The following is a 15,195-nucleotide window of genomic DNA, read 5'->3' as shown; positions in this document are numbered from 1 at the left end:
CATATTTTCAGCCATAGATTTGGATGGATCTAAGGGCACTGAGTGAACCACTGGAGTGATAGGTGCATTCCTGGTTGTCCATCCCGAATTTTGTGCCATCTTGTCAAGCAGACTCTGGCCTTCTCTCCATGTTTTGCTCAAAAATGCTCCACCAGCTGAAGCATCAACAATGTTCTTCACGCTATCTAACAATCCCATGTAAAACCGCTGCCCCAACATCAGATCTGGAATACCATGGTGCGGGCATATAACCAGCATCCCTTTAAAGCGCTCCCATGTTTCATGCAGTGTCTCCATTGGTCTCTGTTTAAAACTCAAAATTTCATCAATTTGTTGAGCAGTCTTATTGGGTGGGTGGAACTTGTTATGGAATTGCCTGACTAACTCATCCTAAGTTGTTATAGAATTTATGTGAAGTGAGTTTAGCGAAGTCTGGGCAGCTCGTGTTACTAAGAATGGAAACAATAACAGCTTGATTACTTCAGGAGTTATGTTGGGCTGCCTTTGGGTTTTTGCAGATAGAGAGGAAGTTCTTCAAGTGCTGCTGAGGATCTTCGACTTGCGACCCCAAAAATAGTCCATTGTTCTGCAACAAGTGCAGCATGTTATTCGTAATTTGGAATGACTCGGCCTGTATCTGCGGAACTACAATGGCTGTTGACAGATTTTCAGCTGGGGGTGCCCCGTCATAGAGAGCAGCCTCTGGCACTATTGGTACCGTTGGGTTTTCCTCGTGATCCCCCATGACTGTTTCGAATTGTGCAGTTGTTGGTTGTTGTTTGTTTTTCCGATTAGCCCGATTCAAGGCCTTGAAAACTTTCTCGGGATCTGATAATGCTTCAAATACTTCACCAGATCTCGATGAGTTTCTAGGCATGCACCTGTGAAACCAAGTCAACAAACGTTAAAATTTCAATGTAAAAATTGGGTATAGAGAAAAAATGACTACAATAAGAATTTTTGTACTTCTTTTAATTTTAATTGATAACACTGTTAATTCCCCGACAACGACGCCAAAAATTTGATCACGCCCAACTATGCCTTATAAAAGGACAATGCGTACGTTGCAAATATAACCTGAGTATTTATGCCTAGAGTCGAATCCACAGAGAATTAACCTATCAATTACTTTCGTTGGACTTACTAAATTCTTTAGAATCAACTTCCCCAAATGTTGTGAATAACAGTTGATGGTATATTTAATAACTAAGATTGAAAGTCAATAAACAGTTGTAAACTAAATATGCTTAAGTTGTGAACAATAATGAGAAGGTTCTAAGGTACTGATTTCTCCTATTGATGGAATCCCTTCTATTTATGTTTCATATAGATTTACCAACACATCTCTATTAATCATGAACACTCTTTTTACCGTGAATCTCTCCCGAGTAATCACGATAATTTACTAGACGCACTCTCCCGAGATACGCTAGCTGGCTTTGTTTATTACAATTCACTTTAGATTGCACCCAAGACTTCGTTATCCCTAATCCCACCTTTAAACCCGCAGTTATAGATCCCTCTTATACTTTGGGAGTGATGTTGTTCAACAATTACCTAAATATGCACTCTCTCCCGAGTTATGCATACTAAATAGGCATAACTAATTGAGGATCAAGAAGTTCATCCTTCAATAAGTTCCATCAAAACCTTAGACAAAGGATTTAGCTACTCATGACAATGGGTAAATAAACTATGAAAATATTCATGATCAAAATTGCCAGAAAAATAAAGAGAAGAAGAAAATATGATGTTTTGGGTGATCTCTCACACTTGTTTTTCTTGCCAAAGTACTCTAAAAACATTCCATGCCTCCCTTGGGCGAGTTCTATTGTTTAATATAGGGTTTTGGGCTAAAAATCCCGTGTTTTGCACTTCAGTCCCTCAATTTTCCGCTTCCTATCGCGGTCCTACCACGGTTACGCCAAGACCGCAGCCAACTAGCCTATCAGAATCCGCAATAGCCTTCTGCCGCGGTTTGACCGCGATTACGCCGGGACCGCGGCAGTCCATCTCCAGTTCTGGTTTTGCTGCCTTCGCATGGTGCACTTAGCGGATATTGTAAGATTGGCCTCTTTTCTCCGTAATTGATCCCAAAAGTACTCCATAGACTGCTTTTATTGTATATAGCCTGCAAAGCATGAAAAGCACTAATCAGAGCATTTTGTTATCACTTTTTACCATAAGAACTATACAAGAAGGTGGTTCTTTAGGGCCTAATTATAGTCCAATTCACCTATTATCAAAGTATCGCCGGTATCGTGACAAATACCGTGAGATGCGTGCCTAGTTCAGCGCAAATGGTAATTTCCAGTCCCTTAGAGATGAGTTGGGGCAGAAGGACGATGATCTCGTGAGGGTCATCGACAGATGCAGTGAGCTCGAAGGAGTGCTTAGAGTAAAGAAGGAGGGGCTTAAGGTGAGCAAAGGTGTCGTGGCTGAGTATGTCGACCTTCAAGCTCAAGTGGCATCTTTGCGGGCTGAGCTTGAGCAAAGTTCGATCAGAGCTAACGGCTTGAGTGATGAGTTGGTCGATAAAGTGGCAGGGTTGGAGAGGGCCGAGGAGGCCAGGATGGGAGCTTTGGAGAAAGTGGCAGCATTAGAGAATACCATACATGTCCTTAGATCTGAGCGGGCGAATGACGTAGAGATGGCCACACTCAAGGAGGCGAGGTTCGATGAACGGATTGGTGGTACTAGCTCAACCGTCTTTATCTCGTGCTTCCTCTTATCCCGATGTTCCACGAGATTTGTACGAAAAGTGGATTCATGCTGAGGCTTAATTAGATATATTCAAGGGTTTGATGACGGTAGGGAGGGTTTCTGAGGTAGTTCAAAGTCTTCGTGCTAAGGCGGGCTTAGCTCGGGTCGTTTTTGGTTACGATCCTGCTACGTCGGGGACCAGTGATAGTGAAGATGATTTGGGAGAGCTTGAGTCGGATACTTGGTATGATGACAAGTACTCCGATGGCGGGGACGACAGTGAAGATGGCGCTGCTGGGCTGGGAGGTGAAGGCGACAGCGATGAAGGTGGGGACGACATGGAGTAGTACTTTGTACTTAGTTTTTGTCTTATTTTTTGTGTGGGCGTCTTTCTGGCCCTTTGTAAGATAATTTTTTTGGAATGGAATGATCACAACCCTTTGTTGTACGTTATTGGGCCTTTTTACTTTGCTGTATGTTATTGGGCCTTTTTATTTTTCTTCGAATATTTTTTCTTCAAATAGTTGCTTTAGAAGAATTGTGTTGGTATGTGCTATCTTGAACATGGTCGGGTGTATCTTTGATTGAATCTGGGTGAAATCCCATGTTGTCGTACTTAAATCAAACGAAGTTATTCTTGTAGATCGAACTCAAGTCAGATTGAGTATGAGTTGAATTCGAGAGTGGTCGAATATGATTCTTTACTAATTCGAACGAGGTCGAATGTATTAATTCGAACAAGGTCGAATGTAAGTTAATTCGAACGAGGTCGAATGTGTTAGTTCCAGCGAGGTCGAATAGTACATTAATTCGAACAAGGTGGAACATGTTAATTCAAACTAGATCGAATTTGAGTTAATTCGAGCAAGGTCGAATATTGACTCTTAGTTAATTCGAATGAGGTCAAATGTGAGTCGATTTGAGCGAGGTTGAATGTTGAATCTTGGTTGGTTCGAAGAAGAATGTAAGTCGATTCGAGCGAGGTCGAAAGTTGACTCTTAGTTGATTAGAACGAGGTCGAATGTGAGTCGATTCGAGTGATGTTGAATGTTGACTCTTAGTTGATTCAAACGAGGTCGAATATGATTCGATTCGAGCGAGGTCGAATGTTGACTCTTAGTTGATTCGAACGAGATCGAATGTGAGTGTATTGATTGGTGTGGAGTTAAAACTTGGCAGAGATAGGTGAACATCATGTGTTTGTATACTTTGCTTACATATATATATTAAAGAAGTTTACACATTTTTCGGGTTGGTATTCCAATCCCAGTCTATCTGGTCCCTTTATGTTCGGCCTGGAGAAGTATTCGAGGGGTCGAACAATGAACTTGCCAACTTGTAATCTAACCTGCTCGAGCCTTAAACTTCGAGATGTCCTCTTTGTCGCCTCATTAAAAACCTCCCCGAGAAAATCTAATTGGGACAAAACTCAGGTGAGGGAAAAAGAGTACAACTCGGAGAGCATCTTTCCTTAGAAGTTGAAGTACTTGAGGTGGACGATGTTCCAGTTGTTTGGTAACAGCTTCCCCTCCATTGTTTCTAGTTAGAACGACCCTTTTCTTGCTGTCGTCGTGATTTTGTATAGGCCATCCCAATTAGTTCCTAGTTTCCCTTCCCGTGGGTCCTTGTTTGCCTGTGTTTTGACTTTGAGTACGTATTCTCCGACTTTGAGCGATCTGATCTTGGCCTTTTTGTTGTAGTATCGATCTGCCTGTTGCTTCTAAGCGACCATTCTTATGTAAGTCATATCTCTTCGTTTTTCAGCCTCGTCGAGGTCTTGTCTCCTGCTTTCATCATTTCTCGGCCCGCTCTCATGTGAGTACCTTAAACTTGTTTCCTCAACCTCAAGTGGTATTACAACATCAGTCCCATAGACCAGTGAGTGCGGTGTTTCTCCTGGGCTTGTTTTCAGCATTGTGCGGTATGCCTATAGCACTTCTGGCAGCAACTTCGGCCATAGTCCCTTGGCGTTTTCAAGCTTCTTATTCATGATATTCATTATTGACTTGTTGAGGGATTCTGCTTGCCCATTCCCCTGGGATTATATGGCGTGGAGAGTATTATTTTGATATGCCATTTCTCGAAGAATTCGACAATCTTTTTACCAGTGAATTGAGGCCCGTTGTCACAACTGATTTCTTTGGGGAGGCCGAAACAACACAAGATATTTTTCCTTGTGAAGGTGATTACTTCTTGCTCACGTCTTTGGGCGAATGTACTTGCTTCTACCCACTTGAAAAAATAGTCAGTTAAAACTAAAAGAAATCGTACATTACCTCGTCCCGCTAGGAGGGGTTCGACGATGTCCATTACCCATTTGATGAAAGACCAGGGCGTGGTGACTAAATGGAGGTGCTCGCCCGCTTGGTGGATCATGGGGGGTATATTTTGGCATTGCTCGCATTTTTTTATGAAGTCGGCAGCCTTTTTTTCATCGTGGGCCATTAGTAGCCTGCTCGTATGAGGCATCTCACGAGAGCTTGCTTGCTGGTATGAGATCCACAGTGACCTTCGTGAACTTCCTCGAGGATGCGCCGCATCTGATTTGGGCCTAAGCATTTTTCTAGGGGGCCGCCATACATGTTTTTCTACAAGTTGTTGTCGATGACATTGTACCTGGCCGCCTGCATTCGAAGCTTTTTGGCTTCTTTTTTGTCGTCTGGGAGCACCCCGTCCTGAAAACATGTGACAATATGATTGCTCCAATCCCAAGTCAAGTTTATTGTTCGTAACTCGATTTGATAGATCGATGAGTGGAGGAGAGTGACCACGTTCCCTTCTCAAGTTATGCTTTTGGTGGTCGCTTCCAGTTTGGCAAGGCCATCTGCTTTGATGTTTTGTGCTCGTGGGATTTGGTCAAGTTGGAATTCATCGAAATCGGGTAAGAGCCTGCAGATCTCGTCCTGGTACTTTTGCAGTCTTTGTTCCTTGATTTGAAAAGTCCATGTGACTTGATTGACAACGAGTTGGGAGTCGCACCGTAGGACGACTCGCTTTGCTCCATACTTGAGTGCTAGCTTTAGACATGCAATCACGCCATTGTACTTGGCTTCGTTGTTAGTCATATTTGGGTATCTTATGGACTAGTGAATTACTTCGCCTATTGGGACCTCGAGCACGAGTCCCAGTCTTGATCCCGACGCGTTAGAGGCGCCATCGGCGTACTGAATCCATAGGTCATGTATTTTGGAGGAAGTATTAACAGCTTCCTTTTCGACTTTGGGCATTATATTTGCACTGAAGTCGGCGACGAAGTCGGTAAGTACTTGCGACTTTATCGCTGTTCGCAGCTAATAAGTTATATCGTGCTCGCTATACTCTATGACCCATTTGGTCAACCTACCCGACAGCTCGGGTTTGTGCATGATACTCCATAGAGGAAAGGTTGTGACCACTGAGATGGGGTGGCACTGGAAATAGGGTCTAAGCTTTCGTGAAGCTACGACCAAGGCTAGGGCTAACTTCTCGAGGTGGGGGGGGGGCTACCACGTTTTAGCGTCGACCAATTTTTTGCTAATATAGTGGATTGGAGACTACGTACCATTATTTTCTCGGAGCAGGACTGCACTTACTGCAACATTGGACACGGCCAGGTAGATGAGGAGACATTCTCCAGGTTTCGCCTTAGCGAGTAGCGGGGGGTGAAGACAGGTACGCTTTTAGTTCTTTTAAGGCATCGACACACTAGGAATTACATTGGAGTCCATTGTCTTTTTTGAGTACGCCGAAAAATTTGTGGCACCTATCAGACGACTGTAAGATGAATCTTGACAGGGCAGCTATACGGCCGGTCAGCTTCTACACCTACTTCTTTGTCTGGTCAAGTTCTCTAGTATTCCCTCTATAGCCTTGATTTGGTCGGGTTTGGCCTCGATACCTCGTTGCGATACTAAGAAACCGAGGAACTTTCCCGAGGTTATATTGAAGGCGCATTTCTCGGGGTTCAATTTCATGTCGTACCTCCTGAGTATGTCAAAGGCTTCCCTTAAATGGTCGATGTGGTCTTCCTTTTTTTCGACTTGACCAACATGTTGTCTATATATACTTCCATGGTTTTTCCGAGTTGATTTTTGAACATTTTGGTCACCAACCTCTAATATATCGCCCCTGCTTTTTTCAACCCGAATGACATAACCCTGTAGCAGTACGTTCCCTAATGAGTGATGAAGGTGGCCTTCTCTTGGTCTTCCTCTTCCATGAAGATCTGATTATAGCCCGAGTAAACATCTAGGAAGCTGAGCAACTCATGTCCGGTCGTCGCGTCAATGAGTTAATCGATATGAGGAAGTGGAAACGAATCATTCGGGCAGGCTTTGTTTAAGTCTGTGAAGTCCATGCACATCTGCCACATTCTATTCTTCTTTTTCACCATGACCACATTGGCGACCCATTGAGGATATCTCGACTCCCTGATGGATTCATTCTCCAACAACATTTCTACCTCTTCGCAGATCGCATCATTAATAGCGGCGTTAAATTTCTGCCTGATTTGTCTTACTAGGGGGGGGGATGGGACGATGTTCATCTTGTGCATTGCTATCTCCTTTGGGATACCTGACATGTCTGCATTGGAAAAAGCAAACAAGTCTATGTTACTTTTTAAAAATTGACAGAATTTACCTTGTGTCACACCTCCATTTTCACCTACACCCCGGAAAAGGGTATATGTAAAGGGAGTTTTTCTAATTAAAGGACAATCGAAACGGGATTTATTTTAAGAAATTCAGAGTCGCCACTTGGGAGATTTATGGTGTCCCAAGTCACCGATTGAATCCTGAATCGAGGAAAATATGACTCTGTTTAACAATCCGCGAACAAGAAATCCGAGTAAGGAATTCTGTTAACCCGTGAGAAGGTGTTAGGCATTCCCGGATTCCGTGGTTCTAGCACGTTCGCTCAACTGTCATATTCAACTTATTTATCTGATTTTAATACATGTTGAACCTATGTGCCAATTTTAGCTTTCAACCGCTTTTATTCAATTATTTTTAGAGAAAGTTGAATGTCGTTTAAAACGTGTCTTTAGATCGCGTCACATGAAATGCACCCGCAATCCTGAACACATTTTATTCAACGTTTTTGGGATTTGATTTGGGTCACATGAAATGCACACCCGAGTTTAAGAAGGTAAATTATTAAAAGCGCACCTAAAGTGACTAATGCGTTATTATCTTTGGGGAGGGCTGTGAAATTCGCTAAACGGCCCATCTCGAATTCTAAGTATTTTATTATAGACATTTAAGAGGACCCCGCAATTTATGCATTTTGTTTAGCAGGGCTCGCCTCATTTATTATTTAAAGGCTAACCTAAAGCAAACTACAATTTTCTACTTAGTTTGTCTCTAATAATAAAAGAAAAAGCCCTAATTAATTATTATTGTTCAAGAACTAATATACTTACGTCCTTGACTTTTATTCAAATTTTCTGTAATTCCCTTGGGCTTCAAGTTCAGCCCAGTAAGAATAAGACACAGTCAAAACTCAAGTTGGGCTTCGGATAGACTTCATTCAGGCTCAACCTTGACATTCACGCTTATTAACTTGCAAATGATGGAGCTATTTCACATTTATTCAAATCAACACTTGACATACTCATATGCTCATCTCAATAAAATTCAAAACAGCTAGACGTCTAAACCGACTGGATTGGATTTATATTCTAAAATTCAGATTTTTCTTATCTATTTACCTACTAGTGAACTTCTGGATATTACTAAAGGCAAAACAAACTGGGAAACGTGAATTGAATTTTAACAAAAATAGTCATGAATATAAACCTCAGATGAGCAGGCTAAGCAACTTAATTACGAGATTTTACTTACACTAACACGAACAGGTTAATAGCCTAACTTCACACTTTATTCACATCTAATCATCATACAGCTAAACTAAACTACTTAATGAAACGCAGATGTTGATATGAGTAACTAATCTACTGATCTTAGCTACTGCAATACAAAGTTGTTTGAGACGTCTCTTCAGCTTGAAATTAAAATTAATGTGGATATCATACGCTGATCTCAAAATCAATTGGAACACCCAAACTATTTCTGATTTTTTATTTTATTTTTTAAAACAAAAACGCTAAACTAAAGCAAGTTCTAAGCTATACTAAGGCTACAACTGGATAACCACAAATTAACAGTCCTAAACAGTCCAATTAGGTACAAATTACGCAGTCCGAGTTTCATGTGAAAATAAATCCAATTAGACTACACTACACAGTTACATATCATTAATATCTACTTAACTACAGATGTATAGTCGTCCAAACATTCATCATCCAGTAAACAAATATCTGAGTACTTTCATTTCATGTTCATCTCAAAGCTACATCAATTTGAGTTCAAGTATGCACATGAAAATGAAAGAAGGAAGCAGAAAAATGAGGTATCAGCAGTAACCAACAGCAGCAATAGTATTCAACACCAGAAAATGAACCAGCAGACTAATTTTGAAACCAAGGGATGTGATACGATAGTTAGACCCTAATTTCAGTCTTAGTGAATCAGCAGACCCCAAACCAGACTCGACTTAAACCCTTTTTATTATCAGCTAACTAGGAATTGCTTCCATACTAGAAGAAAACTTTAGAAAATACCAAATGACTCAATGAAACAGTGTATTTTTCTGAAATTCTGCAATCATTTTTGATTTTTTTTTCTGTATCTATTTCTGTGTATCTCTCTTCCTATATATCTCTTAGAATCCCTTCCAAGTTTTCTTAGCTCTCTTTCCCTGTATATCCAGTGTATCCAGAGTGTATATCGAGTATATACCGCTCTCTCCGCCCCCTTTTTTTTTCCTCTCCGAATTTCCTAGCCTTCTACCCTCTTTCAATGTTCTCCCCCTCTGACCATGATTGTCAGCCCTTGAATGGGCATTAAGTTAGTGTTTCCATTACCCATTCACATTTTTTAATTATCTACACTAGCTTAGTGCTTTTATTTAATTTAGTAGTGCATTTCCTAGACCCTACAATTGTAGAAGCTTCCTAAAGTTAGGTAAACATTACCCTTATTGAACTACCCCTAAACCAAATTATTCTACCAAATTAACTTAATTATCTCTGAATAATAATTACCACACCTAATTAAATACCAAATTAAAATAAAATTACAAAAATTCGAAATTAAACAATAAAAATGCAAAATACATTTTTTTGGTGATATTTTCAATTTTGTAAAGCAGATAAATTACTAACTGATTTAAAATGCAAAAATTAAATCTTAGATGCGAATGCAATATATTTTTTGTATTTTCAAGATTATGTAAAGATAAAAAATAAGGTACTATTTTTGTATATTTTTATTTAAATTTATGAAAGATACGTAAGCTAAAATATTTTTTGTAATCTTTCATTTTTATGACGAAAATAAAGTAAAGAAGTCAAAAATAGTTGAAATAGCTATATTAGGCCTACACTAGATATTTACATGCTAAAATATAAAAATCTTGGGTAAGGTAAAAAATCACATGTCTACAGCTGCCCCTCTTTGACTGATAATACAAAGTATTTTCAGATAAAGAACGACTAGACATGTTTTTTGACCCGACCCTTTTATTGAGGAGACAAAAAAGCTAAGAGGAAGGAGAATGTGACCGAGCCCTGATATCTGAGTTGCCTACATATCCTTGGCTATAAAGGAATCAGGTCACATGTAGTTTAGAAAGTTTCGGTAGCTGGGACTACCATGAAGCTGTTGTTTTACTGTTACTGCTATTGCTGCTGCTGGTACTGCCTACTGACCTCCTTATTACACCATGACAAAAATGAAGAAGCTAGACAAAGCTATAATATATGCTTTACAAATATTTATTTCCAAACTTGATCTTGTGACTGATGTTGCCTTGTTGCTTTGTGCTTCCTCCGCTGTTTCTTTACTTCTGGCTCGACTTGTGGTCTTCCTTCCGATTTCTGCTGGGGATTTTTGTTGTAACCCTCCGCTTTACTGACTTCAAACTTCAATGTATTCCTCTGTTATATGGGCGGGCTCCCAACTTCAAAACTTGAAAAATGTAAAGATTGAAATGTATTCCCTGCTCTCCAGGCGGGCTCCTGACTGCTAAACTTGAACTGCTTCTCCCTGTTCTCCAAGTGGGTACCTGATTGCTAGACTTGAAATGTATTCCTTGCTCTCCAGGCGGCCTCCTGACTGCTAACTTGAAATGTATTCCCTGCTCTTCAGGCGGGCTCCTGAATTCAACCAAAATAGACGAAAATAAAGGAAATTTTTTCTGCCCCAGTTTGGGTATCTGGGAACATATGTAAGTGTAAAACGAATCACATTACCAAATATCAATAAGAACTTGAAAACTAAAACTTGAATTGTACTCCCTTGTTCTCCAGGCGGGCTCCTGACTGCTGAACTTGAATGTATTCCCTGCTCTCCAGGCAGGCTCCTGACTGCTAACTTGAAATGTATTCCCTGCTCTCCAGGCGGGCTCCTGACTGCTGCGCTTGAAAGTATTTCCTGCTCTCCAAGCGGGCTCCTGACTTCAATGAAATAGATAAAACAAAGAAAACTTTCTGCCCCTGTTTGGAGGTTGGGCACATATGTGAGTGTTAAACTGAATCATATTACCAAATATTACTAAGAATTCGAAAGCTAGGTCCCATTATCCAGGGGGGTCCTGACAATTATTACCTAAACGAAAATTTTAAATCTAAGTTATATCTTCTAAAGGTGTGACTTTCGCTAAATCTTGTTATCTAAGAGGGTCTTAAAGCTATCCCATTATCCAGGAGGGTCCTGAAAACTCCTAATTGAATCTTATCTTAAACATGCAAACATTGAAACCAACTTATATTCCTTTGGGATACATTTATGCTAACTTATGCTACTCATGATTGTTTTGAATTTTAACTAAGCCACATTTTCCAGGAGGGTCCTGAAAATCAAAAAGAATCAAACCTGTTTGGTGACTGCCTTTCTCTACGGAGGGTTTCTCTGAAACAACCAAAATTTCCTGCCCCTGTTTCAATCAAAGAAAAATCTTGTCAGTTTAAAATGTGGTGGTTGGTTTGTGACCTTGACTTTGAGGGCGATTGCTCCTTCACTTCCCATGATAACTGATTTCCACTCGAGGACCTTGCTTGCTCATGGACTAACCACTTTCTCAGTCATCCTTATCACAGAAAATACCCTTTCTTCGTTCAGACCCAATTCCCTTTATCTGTTGCATTACTCATTAACTGACATTTACCAACCTTTGTGTTTCACCGAAAATACCTTTGATTCGTTCACCTAACACCTTCCATCTTGTTGCATTGTTCTTGGATTAATATGTACCAAACCTTTGTATTTCACATGAATCCCAAAGCACGTTAATTACCGTCCACTCAATGTGCATGTTGTTCTTTCCTGACTTAACCCACTAGCATTGGCCTTGAGGTCTATTGCTCCTTCACTTGCCATGACAACTTTGATTTCTGCTTGGAAGACCTCGTTTGTCCCTCGTTAAACACTTTTTTTGTTGATCTCATCACAGAGAATACCTTTGACCCGTTCACCCAACATCCTCTAGCTGTTGTACTGTTCACGAGTTGAAATATACCAAACCTTTGTATTTCTCATGGACCCCAAATCATGTTGATTGCTACCAACTCAGTGCACTTGTTGTTCTTTCCTAACTTATGCCACCTTGATGTGCTAGCCAGATCCCGTTTTGTGCAATTGGCAAGCTGGCAGCAAATTTTGAAGTCATTTCTCACTTGTTCTGACCAAACCGACTCAGAAAGAGGAAGTAAACAAGACAAAAGGAACAGAGTAAAGGACAAAGGAAAGAAATTATTCCTAACAAGAAAACTACAAAGTAGAAACCTATCAGATGTGGATACCAACTCTAATGACCATGAGATGCACCTGTGGCCTATTCTGTTGAGCAAGTCTGATGTTCAACTCCTGTTACACCCCTAAACCGTAAAACTGGGCTTCAATGATCCGATTATCCAATCTGATTCACAATCCTTATTCAACCTGTGGTGCCCGAAGGGTTTTTACCATCAAGCCTCTCTCATTTTTGATTCTTTCTCTCCACTTACCGTCACCTTACGGTGGCCACGAGGGTTTTCACCAATAAGACTCTCTCATTTTCATTGTTTTTCTGCTTGGACCAGAGTGTTGCCCCTGATATGAATTACCTCTCCTTGCTTGACTTGGCATTCCTCGAAGACTGATCAGAAGGTCTTTCTTTGGACCGTAACGTGGGCTTTTAGATGGGGTTAGAAAGAAAGGGTATCAAAAGGCTCAAAACAACTTATCATGGGTTCAAAATTACAACTTTCAGAACCAAATTCCTTACAACAACCATAATTTTTGCCCTAGTTTCTTGCTTGGGGACTTTTGGATTTTTATTTTGATGAGACCGAACCGTGATGCTGCCTACGTATCCTTAAAAGGAATCATGTCGAACGTAGTTCATGACATAGGAAATTACTTTGTTATTGTGTTTTTTCTTTTCTCTTTCTTCTTTTTTTTTTCTTTTTATTGTTTTTCTTCTTCTTTTCTCTTTTCTTCTTTTTCTCTTTTTTTTCTTTTTCTTTCTTTCTTTCTCTTTCCTTTTCTTTCTCTTTTTCTTTCTTCCTTTTCTTATCTTTCATGCTTGTGTTTCTGATATTCGCTACTGATTCTGAAAGAGGGGTATGAAAGAAAATAAATAAGGCTCAATAGGGGTGACGAGGGATAAAGTGTCTAGATAGTAGAAGAAAATGCCTTCATCATTCCAACCTTCAAAATATGCCAAGTACAAATAACATAATTGAACAAACTAAGGAAAACATTCGTAACATCTTTTGGTTGCGCCAGACTTGATGACCATACCCACACATTCGCCTTCTACCTTTGTTATATACAAAGCGCCATTGGACAACACTCTCACTCTCATTACCACGAACAACTCCTGTCAATTTGGGCAAACTTGCCTTTAGCTTCAACCCGATGCGGCATGATGCATTATAGTAGGGTTTTCTTTACGTTCTACCTACCCCAGTTTCACACAATTCGGGCTGGAAGTGATCTCAAAATGCCTTTACTTATTTCCCTCAAATGTCCCTATCATCTTCAAAATTGTTCCATTGCTTCATAACTAAACTAACTTTAAGACCAGACCTAGAATTTTGCATGCATGTCATGTTACTAGAACAAGCATTAGACAAAAGACAAAATTAAAGGATAGAAAAGAAATAAACAAAGAAAAGGACTGGAAATAACAAAAGACAGGACATTGCATTAGACAGACGGTGAAACGGTTCGAATAACAAAACAAGTAAAACAAACTGGGATACAACCCTGGAACAAACCTAGATAGCACTAAATGAGATATTACGACTAAAGGAACTAGACAAAATAAAAGGATAGAAGGGTTTGAGTCACAAGACAATATCTGGATTACAACCCTGAAATAACCCGGACAACAGAAATGACAACAAACTAAGCCACCAAAGCTCCTCCCTGGCTCACCAAGAAAAGAGCATCTTTCCAATCCTCAAACTCAACATCTTAGCCACTGACTTCTACATCAACAATACTAGGAACTTCACACGTCTTCATCACAGTGTTCTTAACAAATTGCTTTTGGGTTCCTTCCGCCGGCTCGTTTTTAAGAACAATCTCTGACAGCGCTGAAAGCTTAGTAGCATGTGAGCCTCCGAGGCTCCCAGAAGAATTCTCACATTCCTTTTCAAAATAAATCATACCCACCATATGCGTCTCATTATGCACAGGCGATGGACTTTGGCTGGTGTCTGTTGCATCTGGATTTTGCACGACAATGTCGCCTGCATCAATAAGCTTCTGAATCGCATTCTTCAGATTCCAACACTTCTCTATGTCATGCCCCGGGGCATCTGAGCAATATACGCACCTTTGAGAAAAATCAAACTTCTTTGACAGGGGGTTCGGCATTTTTATCTGGATCGGCTTCAACATGTCCAATTGCTTCAACTTTTGGAACAAACTGGCGTATGACACTCCCAATGGGATAAAAGCCTTTTCTTTTTTCAGCAACCTCTCATTCTTAAATGCTTGATTGGGCCGGAAACCTGATCCAGGGGGTTTTCGATAGGCTCGTGGGGGTGGATAGGCATTTTGTGGAGCTGGGTACTGGGAGAGTGATGTACGACTTTGGGAGTTCTGTGGAGAGAAGTGGCATTGGGGAGGATCATCTGGTGCATAAGAATATCCACGGGGACGATGTCGAGGCTGGAAGTGTTGATAGGGAAAGCCCATTGGATCATCTTTTCTGTTTCTCTTTCTTCCACCCAAGCTTACTGGGATGTTCTGAATATTTTTCGAACAACTCATGATTTTGCCTGACTTGATTCCCTCTTCTACTAGCTCCCCCATTTTTAACACATCATTGAAAGGTTTCCCTAGGGCCGGGATCAAACAACTGAAGTAGGTAGGTCCCTGGGCTTGTAGGAAAAGCTCAACCATTTCTTCTTCACCAATCGGGGTATTGACTCGAGCATCCTACTCCATCCATCCGAGC

At 40.6% G+C, this 15,195-nt stretch overlaps 1 non-coding gene across 1 annotated transcript; it reads left to right on the top strand.

Moving 5' to 3' along the window:
* The first annotated feature begins 229 nt into the window (after positions 1-229).
* LOC138884430 (small nucleolar RNA R71) lies at positions 230-336 on the top strand. Its single transcript, XR_011404624.1, has one exon. It is a non-coding gene; the product is annotated as a small nucleolar RNA R71 (small nucleolar RNA).
* The last annotated feature ends 14,859 nt before the right edge of the window (positions 337-15,195 follow it).

This window comes from Nicotiana sylvestris, chromosome 12, assembly GCF_000393655.2.
Source record: "Nicotiana sylvestris chromosome 12, ASM39365v2, whole genome shotgun sequence".
NCBI classification, from domain to species: Eukaryota; Viridiplantae; Streptophyta; class Magnoliopsida; order Solanales; family Solanaceae; genus Nicotiana; species Nicotiana sylvestris.
The sequence above is the reverse complement of the archived record's forward strand: the minus strand, read 5'-3'. Positions and strand labels throughout refer to the sequence as shown.